General features: G+C 37.3%; 1 long non-coding RNA gene across 1 annotated transcript; it reads right to left on the reverse strand.

Annotated features, from left to right (window-relative positions):
* Window positions 1–503: 503 nt before the first annotated feature.
* Window positions 504–4,276, reverse strand: LOC137043580 (uncharacterized). Its single transcript, XR_010898525.1, has 6 exons — window positions 3,593–4,276; window positions 3,018–3,110; window positions 2,266–2,408; window positions 1,960–2,081; window positions 1,326–1,446; window positions 504–885 (listed from the first exon to the last, which is right to left on the reverse strand). It is a non-coding gene; the product is annotated as an uncharacterized lncRNA (long non-coding RNA).
* Between the last annotated feature and the right edge of the window lie 10,277 nt (window positions 4,277–14,553).

Genomic DNA, 14,553 nt, shown 5'->3' on the forward strand with positions numbered 1-14,553 from the left:
TAATGGATGAACCTGCAACAACTTGCCATTATCCATTTTCCAGAGTAAACAAAAACAATTTATATTATTTACACTTCATTATTACTATTAAATATAGGACAATGCACCATTAAGTAAAATAACAAGAGACATTGTCACAATTTCATCTACACCCTCTTCACGTACCTGGCATCGAAAATGTGCATGCTTTAATTTGTATTGCAGCAGTAGATGTACCAGAATGATCAACATGGATCATCTTCAGTTAAGCTTGAAGTGTTTGTAATCCTTCCCTTTATTTCACTGAAAACTGACATACTTGTCACAGCATGCAAGTATATACAACTTTTTTTGAGCATTGTACCAAATATAATATAACCAGATAAAAAATGTTTACTTCTCAAGTAAAATATTCTTGGTAATTAATAAGATAACCTAAATAAACTTGTTGAATGTGTATTTACTGTACCAAACACCATACACAATACTCACCATACTTTATCACTCAACACTTTATTGGAGGATACAGTATACAGTTAATAAAGTAGAATAAAGTCAAATAAGATTCAAGATAAATAAAAATGGGTTTTAAAAAACACATTAACATCATATTAATCCATTCACAGCTGCTGAAGCCACACAAATGAGTGCCACATAATCCCATCCAGTCAACTATGATACAGAAAACAGATTTGATATAGTGTTGGAAAATAATGATTCATTATTACAACTAGACTGGTTTCTGTCTCTTCCCTCTATCATGTTCATGTTCTTCTTCTTCTAAACAGTTCGCCCACTTGTACCCTACAGTATAATCAATGTACAGATGATGTGATCACTGATGTTGTGTAGCCTTATTTCAACCAGAGGAAGAAGTCGTATAATCCGGTGTTCTCCAGTCCTGGTCTAAAAGTAAAACAACAAACACAATTCAGATTAAGTTTAATGTACAGTCAGGTTAACCTATGTTCTTCAGTAAACTCTCCACCTCAAAATGGGCAGAAATGCCAATTCCTGATTTAAATTTACAAAGCAGCAGTCAGTACATAAAATAATATACACATTGAAGCATTATGTATAATATTGCAGCCCATAATATTAGCCAAGTACTGAACAAAAACTAATTTACCCATATCAACAGCAACCTTTTAAACAGTAGATCTTTTAAAAGATCTTTTAGAAAGGCATGGCCTCTTCTGAGCCTTTGTCAGTGATGCTAGATTTCTTTAGTTACTTGTTTCAAGAGCATCACTTGTGATAGCCTTTACAATATAAAATTGTTAAAATACTGCAATACAACTTTCATGGACAGAATTAAGAAATAGGTACCCAGGCACCAGACTTACCATGCTTATGAAGCACCCATGGCCATGTATAGTTCTCAGAGAGCAGAGTTTTTGCCTCTTGTATTCCTCCTTGGCAGCACATCTTTTTCCTGTAGAATTTGTGCCTTCTCTTGCTATCCATCTTAAAACACAAATGCAATGTGTTTAGTCTGTGGAGTATAAGGCCTTGTTTCAAGCCAAAGAACTAACCAGATATTTCACATAAATCAAAGAACATTTACTATTTGATTCCTAATATGTCCCAACTCATTATCTTCTAAAGCTACCCAGAACCATCCATGGTCTACAAAACAATGGAGAAATACATGGAGTTTATAACAACTAAATGCTTTTTCCCACACTTGTCTGCTTTTATCTAAGACAAACAGACGGTGCAGTTTTTAAGAACTGAAGGCCAAAAGTGTAATAATAATTGTATCAAAAAGGGAAAACAAATATTTACCATTTTAAATAAATCCAAGATACAGAACCTCATTTGCTTATTTTAGGAGTTATTAAAAGATTTAGACATGAATAATGGTACGTATTTTATCAGAGTAGAAAGAATGATCACTGTTGAAATGAATAGTCCTTTAAGAGATCAACATCAAATTTTGTACTACATATTACAGCATTGCTTCAATAGAAGACATACCAATGGACTTGCGCACTTTTCTGTCTTCTTCGGGCACAAGATGTCCATCTTCCTTCCTCACCCTAAACAAATGACTTATTTTCTTAGCTTGCTTCGATATAAGGTCTGGTCTTTCTTCTCTTCTGTAAAACAAGAAAGTCTCACTTACTCTGTGAAGCAAATACTATTGTTTTAAAAACATATAAATTAAGACAGTTACAATAAAGTTAATTTATCATAAGATTAAGGTGAGCATTTGATTAGTATATATATTAAAACTGTATATACTTTAGTATATATACTGATACTGATAATATTCAACTTTACCTGTGAAGGGCTGATTACGGCAAGATTCGCTGAGAATCACTAGAAGCTCTTGTGAGGGTTGACTCTTAAAAGAGCTGTTGAGTTTGATATTGTAGAGATCTTTTAAACAAAAATAAATAAATAAAAGTAATCTGCAAGTAATCCTGCAAGACAGAAAGAAAGAGGAAATTGTATTACATTGCATGCAAGTTGTGAGTTCATACATAACTGTTTCTTGCTGTAAAAAAACGTTGCATAATTAAATGTTAAATACATGTATTTAGTAAGTTCACAGATATGTGTGCATTCCCATTATTAAAAGTATATAATAGCAAGCTATATCATATGAATTTGTTTGAAAATGTAGATAACTCACTTGATTTTGTGATCACATAAATTATTTACATGCAAACGGGACGTTATAAACAGTGCAACTGATCTGATTAAGAAAAAATAATCGAATATCTGATGTCATGTGACCGAAGTGGCTTTTTGAGGCTTTTGCATCTGAACTCTTCATATACAAATACAGCTCTGGAAAAAAAAAATAAGAGACCACTTAACATTTAGAAATCCATGTTAAGTGGTCTCTTAATTTTTTTCAGAGCTATATGTACGAGAATCATACGAATTTGACAACTTGTTAAATCTTGTGAATTATTAAGACTTTGGTAATATGTTCTTACTGATTGAGCTATAGGATTTGTAAGAATAAGTAACAACAAATGCTAAATAAAATGTTTGATAAAGGGTTCAAACCAACTCATACATACCATTACAAATATTTGCTGTTGCAGCTTTCGGTTTTCTCTGTTACTTCTCCACAAACAAGAATGGGTTGACTGAGTCCGAGAGGCCCTTTTGGTCTTTTCAGGTAAAAAAAAAAAAGAAAGAAAGAGAGAAAAAAGTCATAATATATAATATATAGCATTATAAAGTATACTATTTAAATAACAATATTTGGATTTTACATTAAAATGCATTTAAAGCATGGTAATTGTTGTGGCTACTGTTTATTTACAACAAATATCACATTAAAACTACCAATACTGTGGTAAACGCGTGGCAAGTGTTTTTTTTTTTTTATTGTGCTTCTACTACAAATGCCACGTTGGAACTACACTAGTAATTATTATTAAATATTAACAACTGTTTAAAGGTCTATAGCACGTCACGTGACAGTGTTAAATTACCCTATTAGCAAGGTGTGTTTATTTAGAAAGCAAAGAAATGCAAAGCCTCAGTGGAGATGATGACAGATACAATGCAGTGACTGAACATGATCGATAACGACAAGCAGAAAATACTTTATATCAAATATTAGGACATAATGTGTATGACTACTCACCAACATGTGGCACACGTGATCTGATGCCAAACATCGCGATGTGTTCTGAATGAGACTTCTTCAGCGCGATTTCATACCGATAGAATTGCCGTCTAATGTTGACGCCAAAGGTTTCCCACTGAAAGCAATTGGGTTCCCAGTTCGTCCATCGCGTGACGCCGAGGGGTCTACCTGTGGCGTCTTCAGTGTGACGCACGGGCGCGGGCCGCGCGCCGCGCGCCGCGGATAGAGACGGTGATTGCTTTTGGGTCTTTTCTTCGCACAATTCAATCGTTTGGCCTCGGAATAGTTGGACTTTTTCAATAAAGTGTGCCTGTTGTCTGTTACAGCCTGTGTTTTATATCATATAATACGCAAATGGGTAGGTTTAGGGCGGGGTGGGGTTTGACTACTGTTTCAAACGTGTATCATAGCGTAAATAAATGTAAATACAATTGTGCTGGCTGATTAAATTGAGAATCACACTCCAACATGTCATAATGGAAAAATTATAACCCAATAAATTCCATCATGACGATAACATGCACATGCCCAACACGTCTGTTTATGACGTCCTAGGTTTCTCATTGAAATCAGTGGATTACCCAGTACGTCGAAAAATGCCGATTTAGGGGTACCCTGTGCGTCAACAGCTGACGTCAGGGTCCCTTGACCGTTCGGCAACATTTGACGAGTAGGGGTGAGACTGTGTTGTTTCTCTCAAGGTTTATTTTTCTCCATTATGCCCTGATGGAGTTTTGGTTCCTCTCCACTGCCACCTTTGGCTTGACTGGTGGGAGTTATTCAACTAAATATACAGGTAAAATTAATTTATTAGGCCTTATTTAATTCTATTAACTATAATACTGATCTGCCAACATTGTCGCTATATAATAAATTAAGCTGATAACATCACTTTTTTTCTCCAGCACAACTGTACAGCCAAATCAAGTTTTGTTGCAATATTTTTTCCTGTTTAACACTGTGAAGCTGCTTTGAAACAATCGTCATTGTAAAAGTGCTATATAAATAAAGTTGATTGATTGATTTAATTAGCCTTGTTTGTTTAGTCGTCTCTGTCCATTCATTTGCCATCACAAATTCTCTCAGTTTGGATTTATCTGCCTCTGATTTTAGTAACGTTTGCTACCTTCTTCATTGTGCTAAAACAACACGTTGGTGTGCAGTTAGTATTTAAATATAGAATCTTTTCTGGTTTCACCTCTGCTCTAGCTTGCTTATAATACTCATTTGTAAGTCACTTTGGATAAAAGCATTTGCTAAATTAATACATTTATATTTTACTTGGTTACACCATGTGACATTTTAAGAATTACTTTTGAAATCAACATGAATTTAAAGAGCACATTTAAAAACATTTTTTAAACAAAAATCTTTTTGATTGAAACTCTGTCATTAATTACTTACCCTCATGCCGTTCAACACCAGTCCTCCGCTCATCTTTGAAACACAAAGATATTTTTATCGAAATCTCATGGCTCGGAAAGGCCTTCATTGACACCAATGTTATTTCCTCTCTCAAGACCCATAAAGGCACTAAAGACGTCATTACAAAGCCCATCTCACTACAGTGATTCTAAAATAATTTTCTAGTCAAGTCACTCGATTTCAGTTTGGCGGTTTGACATGTGATGTGAATTATGAATTGATATGCTGATCCATAATGCTTCAGGAAGCTTTGTTTTGAAATCTGCCCATCACTATACAAGTCATTATTTAGTTTTTCTCGTCACTTTATAACAACTATAACTCTTTACAAGAAAGATTGAATAATTATCACAATGTGAGTCTGACTATTGTTTTCTTTTACTAATTTGGCAAAAATGTAATATACAAAAACAGCATGATTTTAACCATACCAAAAACACCCTACCAAAAAAACTGTATTGAAAACTACTTAAAGTAGAGCACAGAAAAACTACTCAATTACAGTAACACAAGTAAATGTAATTTGTTACTTTCCACCTCTGCTATTAACAAACAGTGTATGATTATTATTCTGGCAACCTTACAAGTCAGAAATCATATCAGAATATTCAAAATTTCTGTGTATCATACAAGAGACAGGTTTATTGAGGATGGTGCGTCGATTACACAAGTGTATGAATACTTGAAAGATCTGTCGTCACGCCGGAGATGGGTTAATAAACACACTTGAACAAAATCAGAAACCATGACAACTTACTCAGTGGTAAACGGTGCAAACTGAAGACGAAGTCCAAACTCAGTAAGACTGTGACAGTACGCCCTCTCCCAGAAGAGAATGGTGAGGATTAGGATGTGGGGAAGGAATGGAAAAGGTTGCTGGCAAAGCGATGCAGCAAAGGGACGAAAAACTTGGAAAAAGCTGGCGATAAGCGTGCGTGATAATAGTCCCGTGTGCACAGGCTTAAGAGACAAAATAACCGTGAATGGGAAAACTAGGTTTTTAAACAAGTCCTCCTCGCAGAGTTAAACTTTGTGGGTCCATTTTTGAGCTCTGAGATGTAGGCTAGTTTCAGATACTTTCTCCACTACTGTGGTCATATTCAAAGGGTTTCCTTGGACGTTGCACTTCACTTTAATCGAAAGCGCTTTGTCTGCAGTTCTGCAGGGAGCAAGGAGGCCGTGCCCAACGGTCACTGAAGTGTACTAGCTGTAAGGATCTGCAGAAGGGAGGGGACAGGGTCTGATCGGTCAGAAGAAACAGTACATTTGCTTGAGTGAATCTTAACACAGAAAGTGAAGCGCTCATTCAGGTAGAAAACGGCAAAGGAGAGTGGGCGTCTTTTTTTAACGACTTATTGCAACCCATGCCTCTCTGCTCTCTGATTGAATAATTCAACGGGGAAACCCCTAGGGGTATGAGGTGATGAAAATGTACAGTCACTGTTGCTTTAAGAAATATATGTGGCAAAAGCATTAAATTCATTTGATCCCAACACTTTCCATCTATCGTTAAACTGGGGACAGGAACACACAGCGGGGGAGGGGAGGGGATCATATCTGCTTGAGCGGCAAAATAGGGTTATGTAAACTCTCCCAAATATGTGCAGCTGTGTTCAAATTTGAGGACTGACATTTGATACTCTGGTTGCACACAAATAATTCAGCATGAAATGACAATAAAATGTCTGAAAATTGATGAAGTTTGTTTCTAGGGTGAGTGTCCTTGCATGAACCCTTTTGCCTCCCAGTCTTTCCTTTAAAATATCTGTATTTTTAAAGGTAGAAAGTCAAATGAATGACTCAGACAACATTTGCTAAAGAAGCGCTTGAGAATACCTATACACATAATTTCTTAGGCCTGCTGAGTTAATGTTAAAAGACGCTATTTAACCTGTCTCTCCGCAGCGGATGCCAGCCAATTTTGCCTTCCGCTAAATGGGTTACATTGCATTTTCTTTCCTCCCATAGTTGATAACTCGGAGCTCAGACATGCTGCCTCTCAAAGTTAAATTAGTGAACTGCTCTGAAAAACAAGATCAAATGCAGTCTGAAACACTGAAAATGAATAATTGAGGAGCTGTGATGAAAATTTGGCAAATTCCTCATTGTGAGAAATTGCAATACAGTTTCATTTGGATGCTAATGTGATTATAATACTTAAAAGTTTCCTGTGCATAAATCAGCAGCGTCAATCAAACCATCAAGAAAGAAATATAACCGTAATTAAATCTAAATGTGTGTCTTGGCATTCTTAACTGGTTTATATGTCTTTATAACGTTTCAATCCATAAAGGTGTGTTAGGCCTGATTTCAAAAGTAAAACATCATCGCAGCAAGCATTCAGACGCACATCTATCACAGAATCCTGACAGTCTACAGTATCTCGTTATACACCTGATCTCAATCATGGTTCCCGCTCCTCCTCAAAGACACTTGAAGCGGCACTAACAGAGCATGAAATGTGACATGACAGTATGTTATTTCTTGAGACAGTCTGAGTATAGTTCACACATCCAGAGTCAGAGATGGAGACGTTCAAATACACATTCCTTTTGTGTCCATCAGAAAAGATCCCAAATGAGAAATCTTTTAGGTGGCAACGGTTTATGGGCGGTAATGAGAAACAAATAATTTTTGCTGATGTCTCCTGCTTCCTAGATTTTTCTGCACTAGTTATCTAATATCTCTAATATGAGTTTTATTAGAGTTATCTCAGCAATGTGCTCAGATTTTTTTAACTGTTCAAGAGGGAAATGGCCTGTGGGAAGAAACTGTTCCTATGCCTAGATGTTCTAGTGGCCAGTGATCGGAGTCGCCGTCCTGACGGTAACAGTTCAAACAAGAGGTGTCCGGGGTGAGTGGAGTCTGTGATGATTTTACCCGCTCTCTTCCTCACTCTGGAAGAGTACAGGTCCTGGAGGGTTGGCAGTTTGGCACCAATAATCCTCTCCAATAATCCTCTAAAAAAAGACATGGTGATAAAGATAAAAATAAAATGAGATGGGAAAACATTTGCAAGAGAATGGATACCGAATCGGAGATCTCAATAACAAACTTAAATATTTCCCATCAAATTCTGCCAGGAAGTTTTTATTTCTCTTAAAGGGGTTTAGGAGGTTTAAATCAAAATAACTGAAAAATACATCATTCATGCTATGAAAGTACAACTACTGCACTGGGCAACACAATTTTCCAGCATAATCACATGAGTTGGTATAATTAGTCTGTATTTTAACCTCCATTTCCTCCACTCAAAGCTCACTGGATCACTCTGGATGTTTGCTAGTTCCCATATCACGTACCGAAACACATCACTGTGTTTATTCAGCATCTGACTCATAAGTGACATTTTAGGTAGTTTGCTTTTCTCACAATAAGTACTGCAAGTTGAAGTAAAAAAAAAAGAAAAAAAACAGTGATCAAGGGACGAATAAAGTCTGAACAGTCACCTTTCACGGCAGCAGACACTCAAGGACTGGTCGCTCCCTGATTGTGCGCAACACTGACACATTAAATGGCAGCTCAAGAGTTCCCTTTGATTGTAAATTGGGGACATTGTGACCCTCATCAGCACAATATGCCACTTAGGATCAACAAGCCATCCGTAAGGGATTACAAACATCACCGTAAAAATACAGAATTAGTCGGCTGCAGCCAAAACTAGCCTCTCCAGTCACTCATACCTCAGGAGACTCAGGGACAGAGAAGAGCTATCAAGTCAAGCATCAACTTCACCTCAGATGGTCCTCTTAAAATTCTTTAGGAGAAATGAAACTTGCTGAGACAATTGTTGGCATACAAATAGCATGAAAGAGTTATACAATAAATGTATAGCAGCTCAAATTATTTGATCTTGGAAAATGTTAAATACGAGAAATATTAGCGCTCATATTGAAACTTTGTAATGCAGAATGTTATGAGAAATCTGAGCAGTTGTTGAGATCAGTTTTGAAACTTCGTTCGAGGCACATAAATGTATGTATTTTGTACACTGGGCTAGTTCTGCAATACCAACTGGTTGGATGTACATTATCCTGCTACTTGCCACATAAGTAAATAATTTGACATAAAATTAGCCCTTTAAATACAAAGCTTCTGTGAAGAAAGCATAACCCCTCCTGTTTGTACCGCCCGTTCGACGTGGGACTCGAACCTGGGTCTGCCTGCATGAAAGTCTGACACTCTAAAGCCCCTTTCACGCTGCACGTCGGACCCGCAATATTTCCGGAATATTTTGCCGGGTCGCCTTCTGTGTGAATTGAACCGAATTGAACCTGGGTCAGGGACCTAGTAACATTGCGGGGTTCGATCGGGAACGAGCGCTGTGTGAACAAACAGCCTGGTCTCACCCTTAATACGTAGGTATTAATACGTTACTTTCAAAGAGACTAAACGTACGTCTTAGTACGTTTGGAGAAGTGCTAAAATGTAAAATATAGACGTATTTGCAACATTTAAACGTAGTATTATTACATTTTTACAGCTAAAAAACGTTAAATATTTACGAATCCATCATGAAATATTTTTTTTTGAGAATACAAAACTTTATTCTGGTAAAAACATTTTTTTTTTTTTTGTTATATCATAAAGATATCTATATAATTTCCCTTTGACCATTTTATTGATTAATCTACGATCCCTTAACACTACCCAAAACCTAAACCTACCAATTTAATACAGAATAAAGAAAATAAAAGGTAAAACGTTGGAAAATGACGATTTTGGTAACAATATAGCATTAAAAAAAATATTTTGAACAGCTAATCCTACACTTACCCCTAAACCTACCCATTAGCATTTATTAAAACAATGTACTGTTATCAATCAAAGCATAACAGACAGACCAGTGTACTCACAATAATTTATTTATTGCAAAAATGTCAAAAGCGGTACCAAAAGTAGTTCAAATGAAGATGTATTGCAGTCGCAGTCCTCTCTGGTGGTATATAACGTTAATAGTTTTGTATGAGGTACAGAGCAGAATGTTAGCTTAGCTATTAATCAATGAAAATATTAATCCGGCTTCTCTCCGTGAAGTTGCGCGCTTCCCATTTCAAATACAAATCGACTGAAACACGACATGTCAAAATCTGTGACGAAGCAGGCGAGAGCCAATGAGCGTTCGATGCCACTGCCGTAAATCATGTCGTAACGCTTCATGAGGGCGCGTTTTTTAAATTTGAATTTACGAGCGCGAGATTTGATGTTTGCCGTCGCGTTACTGAGAGGAGATGAAGACTAATGGAGATGAAGATCACCGGGCTCAATTTTAGATTTGTTTCTCGCAAACATATGGATTCTAACGATTTGGATTACAGCAAACGAATAAAGTGTTGCGTTTTGTGAATTGATGTTGTGTTTTGTTGTTGTGATCGCCAGTTGCTGAATAGGAGAAAATGCCTTTTTATGTCTCACAGCAAACAACAAGCTAAATACTACAAAATGGTTGGCAAGAATGTTATTCATCTGACGGTTTTAAAATTCAGTCTTCTTTTAACATCACCCGAAATGAGTTTGTAGTGATGTCACGAGAGCAAAATGTTATTTTATATTTCTGTTATTTTATATTAGGTTGATTAACTTAGTAAAATGCATTTAATAAATGTGACTGAAAACATGTATTGATGTGACTATTGGATATAAAATAAACAATATTAATGCCACGATTTATGGGAGCCGGTGGCTGGCTGCTTACACGTTAACGTCGATAATTTACATTTTAGTGCTGTCAATACGTCAATATTGTACATTTTAGTGCTGTTAATAAGTCAGTATTGTACGTTTTATTGTGTGTGAAAACGTTAGTAAATGTACGTGTAGTAGAATCACACTTTACGTAAAAATACTCACGTATTTTCATGAGATCACGTTGGAACAAAAGCCAAAACTAATGCCGCAACGTGTACATAGTTATCGTGCGACTCCTAGAGCTTGTTTTTCCAATAATACAACCCTGCAGTGCCAGAAGAGCTGGTCGGTGTTTTAAACGCAGAGAGTGTTCGTATACAAAAGAAACTAAAATTAAACGAGCAGAAATGTGTGCAAACTGGACACAAGTCGAGACCACGGAGCTCCTTACTATCCGCGCTGAAGCTGAGATCGCTCGCCATTGTACGTCACATCAGGATGTCATGTGTCAACTCGATCCGGGACCGTTACGGGTTGTGTGTGAATGCGCACATATTACGGTATTTCGCTGGCAGTGTGAATCGACCAAATCTAGCGGCACAGGAACAAATGCCGGGTCGCATTATCCGTGTATTTGCCGGAATCGCAGTGTGAAAGGGGCTTAACAAGGATGCTAAAGGCTGCAACCTCTAACATCAGTTGCAAGAGCATCTCTTGTGCTCAGAGGAGTGAGGTTCACTCTCACGGTGACTGCTGTTACACTAGCAAGTGGCAAGTTAAAACTATATATTTAAGGGATATGGTACAGTCATTACCGTCATTACAGTCACATATTACACAGTATTTCACTGCATACATAATTATGGGGATAAGGGATATTGATTTTGAGATAACTTTTATAATCTTACCTTTATTTTATAATCCATTACAGCATACAAAACAATCGTTGCGAAATAAGTACATCAATTGAATTGAATTGCCAGTACATCAATTGAAGTCAAAAATGACAAGAAAAGAAACAGTGTCCTCTCTTCAGTGTGAATTGACTCCAAGACTATAGCCTGAACAAAACTTTCAAGAAATGCTGAATTCTTTTGAGGGTTAGATTAATATTTCTATAGCGTGGTGTCATTTTGACTGACGTCTCCGACATCTCCTGTTATTTATGGTGGGCTCTGAAAAATGACAACTAAAAAATAGACAAACACATAGCTGTCATCTTTAATGAGCATCACTCTGCCTGCATGCCTGATGGATTTCAGGTAAGACACATGCAGTCTCACAATAGACGCTTTCAGAAGATTCAGTCAGAGTACAGTCTCATCTGAGGACAGCCCAAAAACCCACGGCATCAAAATCGATTTCAAAATGAACAGCATGAAAACATTATTAGCTCGCAGTATGATGATTTTCTCCATGTTTTATGATTGGCTTTCTTGTTGTGAAGTGAATGTAATCAATTTTTTGTTTTATTCAGAGCATAATCCATTTATGTAAGAGGCAGACCGAACAACACAGTGCGTACTCTTGTCCTTCGTCTTCATAATATAAAGCCTCAGGGCCGAAAATGGTGTTCCCATGACGACCGTCTATGACATGGGGCCATTTTGTGTAAACAACATTATGGAGAGTGGACTAACTTCAAAGAAAGTCACAGTGGAACAGTATTAGTACAGACTGGAGAATAACTGTGATTAAGGGAAGTTGCCTGCCATCTAAATGTGAGGTATACACACACATTAAAGCGTACGTGTTATCTTACGTACACATTTGCAGATGCACACTAGTGTTTAGCCTATTTCTGATTGGGAAAATCTGTGTTCAAATGGCTCACTTTAGTTGTCACTGCATGTAAACTTAGAATGTAGAAAAAGCAATATTTTATCTAATATTTTGTTTAGAACATAATATAATATAACATAATACGAATGCAAATGGATCCAGGTATTTGCCATGGACATTTTTTTATGAAATGTTCATTATTTTTAGGTTAAAGGTGCATATTTTAGTTCCGGTGACTGGTCATTGTTTTATTTATTAGGGATTTTTTCTTTTAATTTTTTTTTATCTGTATTTTTTGCAGTTTATTTAAATGGTATATATATATATATATATATATATATATATATATATATATATATATATATATATACACACATACACACACACACACACACACACACACACACACACACACACACACACACACATACAAATACTGTGGGAACGGAAAGTATTCAGACCCCCCTAAATTTTTCACTCTTATATTGCAGCCAGTTGCTAAAATCATTTATATCATTCATATTTTGTTTCTTATTAATGTATACACAGCACCTCATATTGACAGAAAAACACAGCGTTGTTGACATTTTTGCAGATTTATTAAAGCAGCACTGGGTAACTTTTCAACCTTCATAATATATTTTTAAGACTCTTGTGATGATACATTGACTTACAATAGGTTGAATGACACGTCTGCCATAGCCTGATGGGGTCTGTATCGTTTTTAATCGTACTTTTAAACTTCGGGTTTCAGGTAGTAACCTGAAAAACAAAAAGAACTACAAAATTCGACATATACGTCACTTCCACCAACACCCACACTTCCTTACATTCGGACGTGCAAGCCCAGCTTTGTTCGTCGGATAATATAGTCATGTCCGAAGCAGCAGAGACAAATAAGAAAGAAAAGGTTTTGTTGGAGGAAAGCAATAAGAGGAAACGAAAAAGTGATGGGATTAAAAGCAGGACGAGGATCAACATGTGACCAGCGTTTGCTCGTCGGAGTGAGCTGAAGGAGGCGTGCCCGACTGATGCTGTCCTGCTTGTTACGGTGAGCTACCACTCAAACATTGAACTGAAGTATCATATAGATTCTGTAAAACGGTAACCAAAAGACTACTATAATGACGCTGGCTTGTAAATGTGAGCATCGTGATTATTTGGCGTCTGAAAAAAAATAAAACCCATGAAATTATATTCATATGACATGCTGAAACATATGTCACGTACTGTACCTGGGATGAAGACATTTCACACGCCACGCAAGCAGAACACCGGCATGTAAAAACTCCTGCAGTGTTAAGGGGAACTGTTAGTGCTACACCAACCCGCGGGGCCGCTTTTATGAAGTTATTTGGCCCGCCCCGCACCACTGTATATATTTTTACAACCCGCCCCGTGACCATTAAATAGACATACGGAGTCCGCGGGTTATGAGACGACCCACGCATTACTAGCTCAGGGCTATCAGGGTTGTCATGTCAACAAATGCACGCACGATGGCATCCCCTGTTGTAGGATGACAGAGCTTACGACAGTAGTTGAGGACATTATTTTTTCCCAACTGTAGGGGGACCCCGAGAGCAAAAGTTGCCAAGTGCTGCTTTAAAAAAAGAAAACCTGAAATATCACATGGTCCTAAGTATGCAGACCCTTTGCTCAGTATTGAGGAGAAGAACCCTTTTGATCTAATACAGCCATGAGTCTTTTTGGAAAGATGCAAGTTTTTCACACTTGGATTTGGGGATACTCTTCCATTCCTCCTGGTCCTCTCCAGTTCTGTCAGATTAGATGGTAAATGTTGGTGGACAGCCCTTTTCAGGCCTCTCCAGAGATGCTCAATTGGGTTTAAATCAGGGCTCTGGCTGGGCCATTCAAGAACAGTCACAGAGTTGTTGTGAAGCCACTCCTTCGTTATTTTATCTGTTTGCTTAGGGTCATTGTCTTGTTAGAAGGTGAACCTTCAGCCCAGTCTGAGGTCTTGAGCACTCTGGAGAAGGTTTTTGTCAAGGATATCCCTGTACTTGGCCACATTCATCTTTCCCTTGATTGCAACCTGTCGTCCTGTCCCTGCAGCTGAAAAACACCCCCACAGCATGATGCTGCCACCTCCATGCTTCACT

This window comes from Pseudorasbora parva, chromosome 16 (genome assembly GCF_024679245.1).
Source record: "Pseudorasbora parva isolate DD20220531a chromosome 16, ASM2467924v1, whole genome shotgun sequence".
Classification (NCBI taxonomy): Eukaryota; Metazoa; Chordata; class Actinopteri; order Cypriniformes; family Gobionidae; genus Pseudorasbora; species Pseudorasbora parva.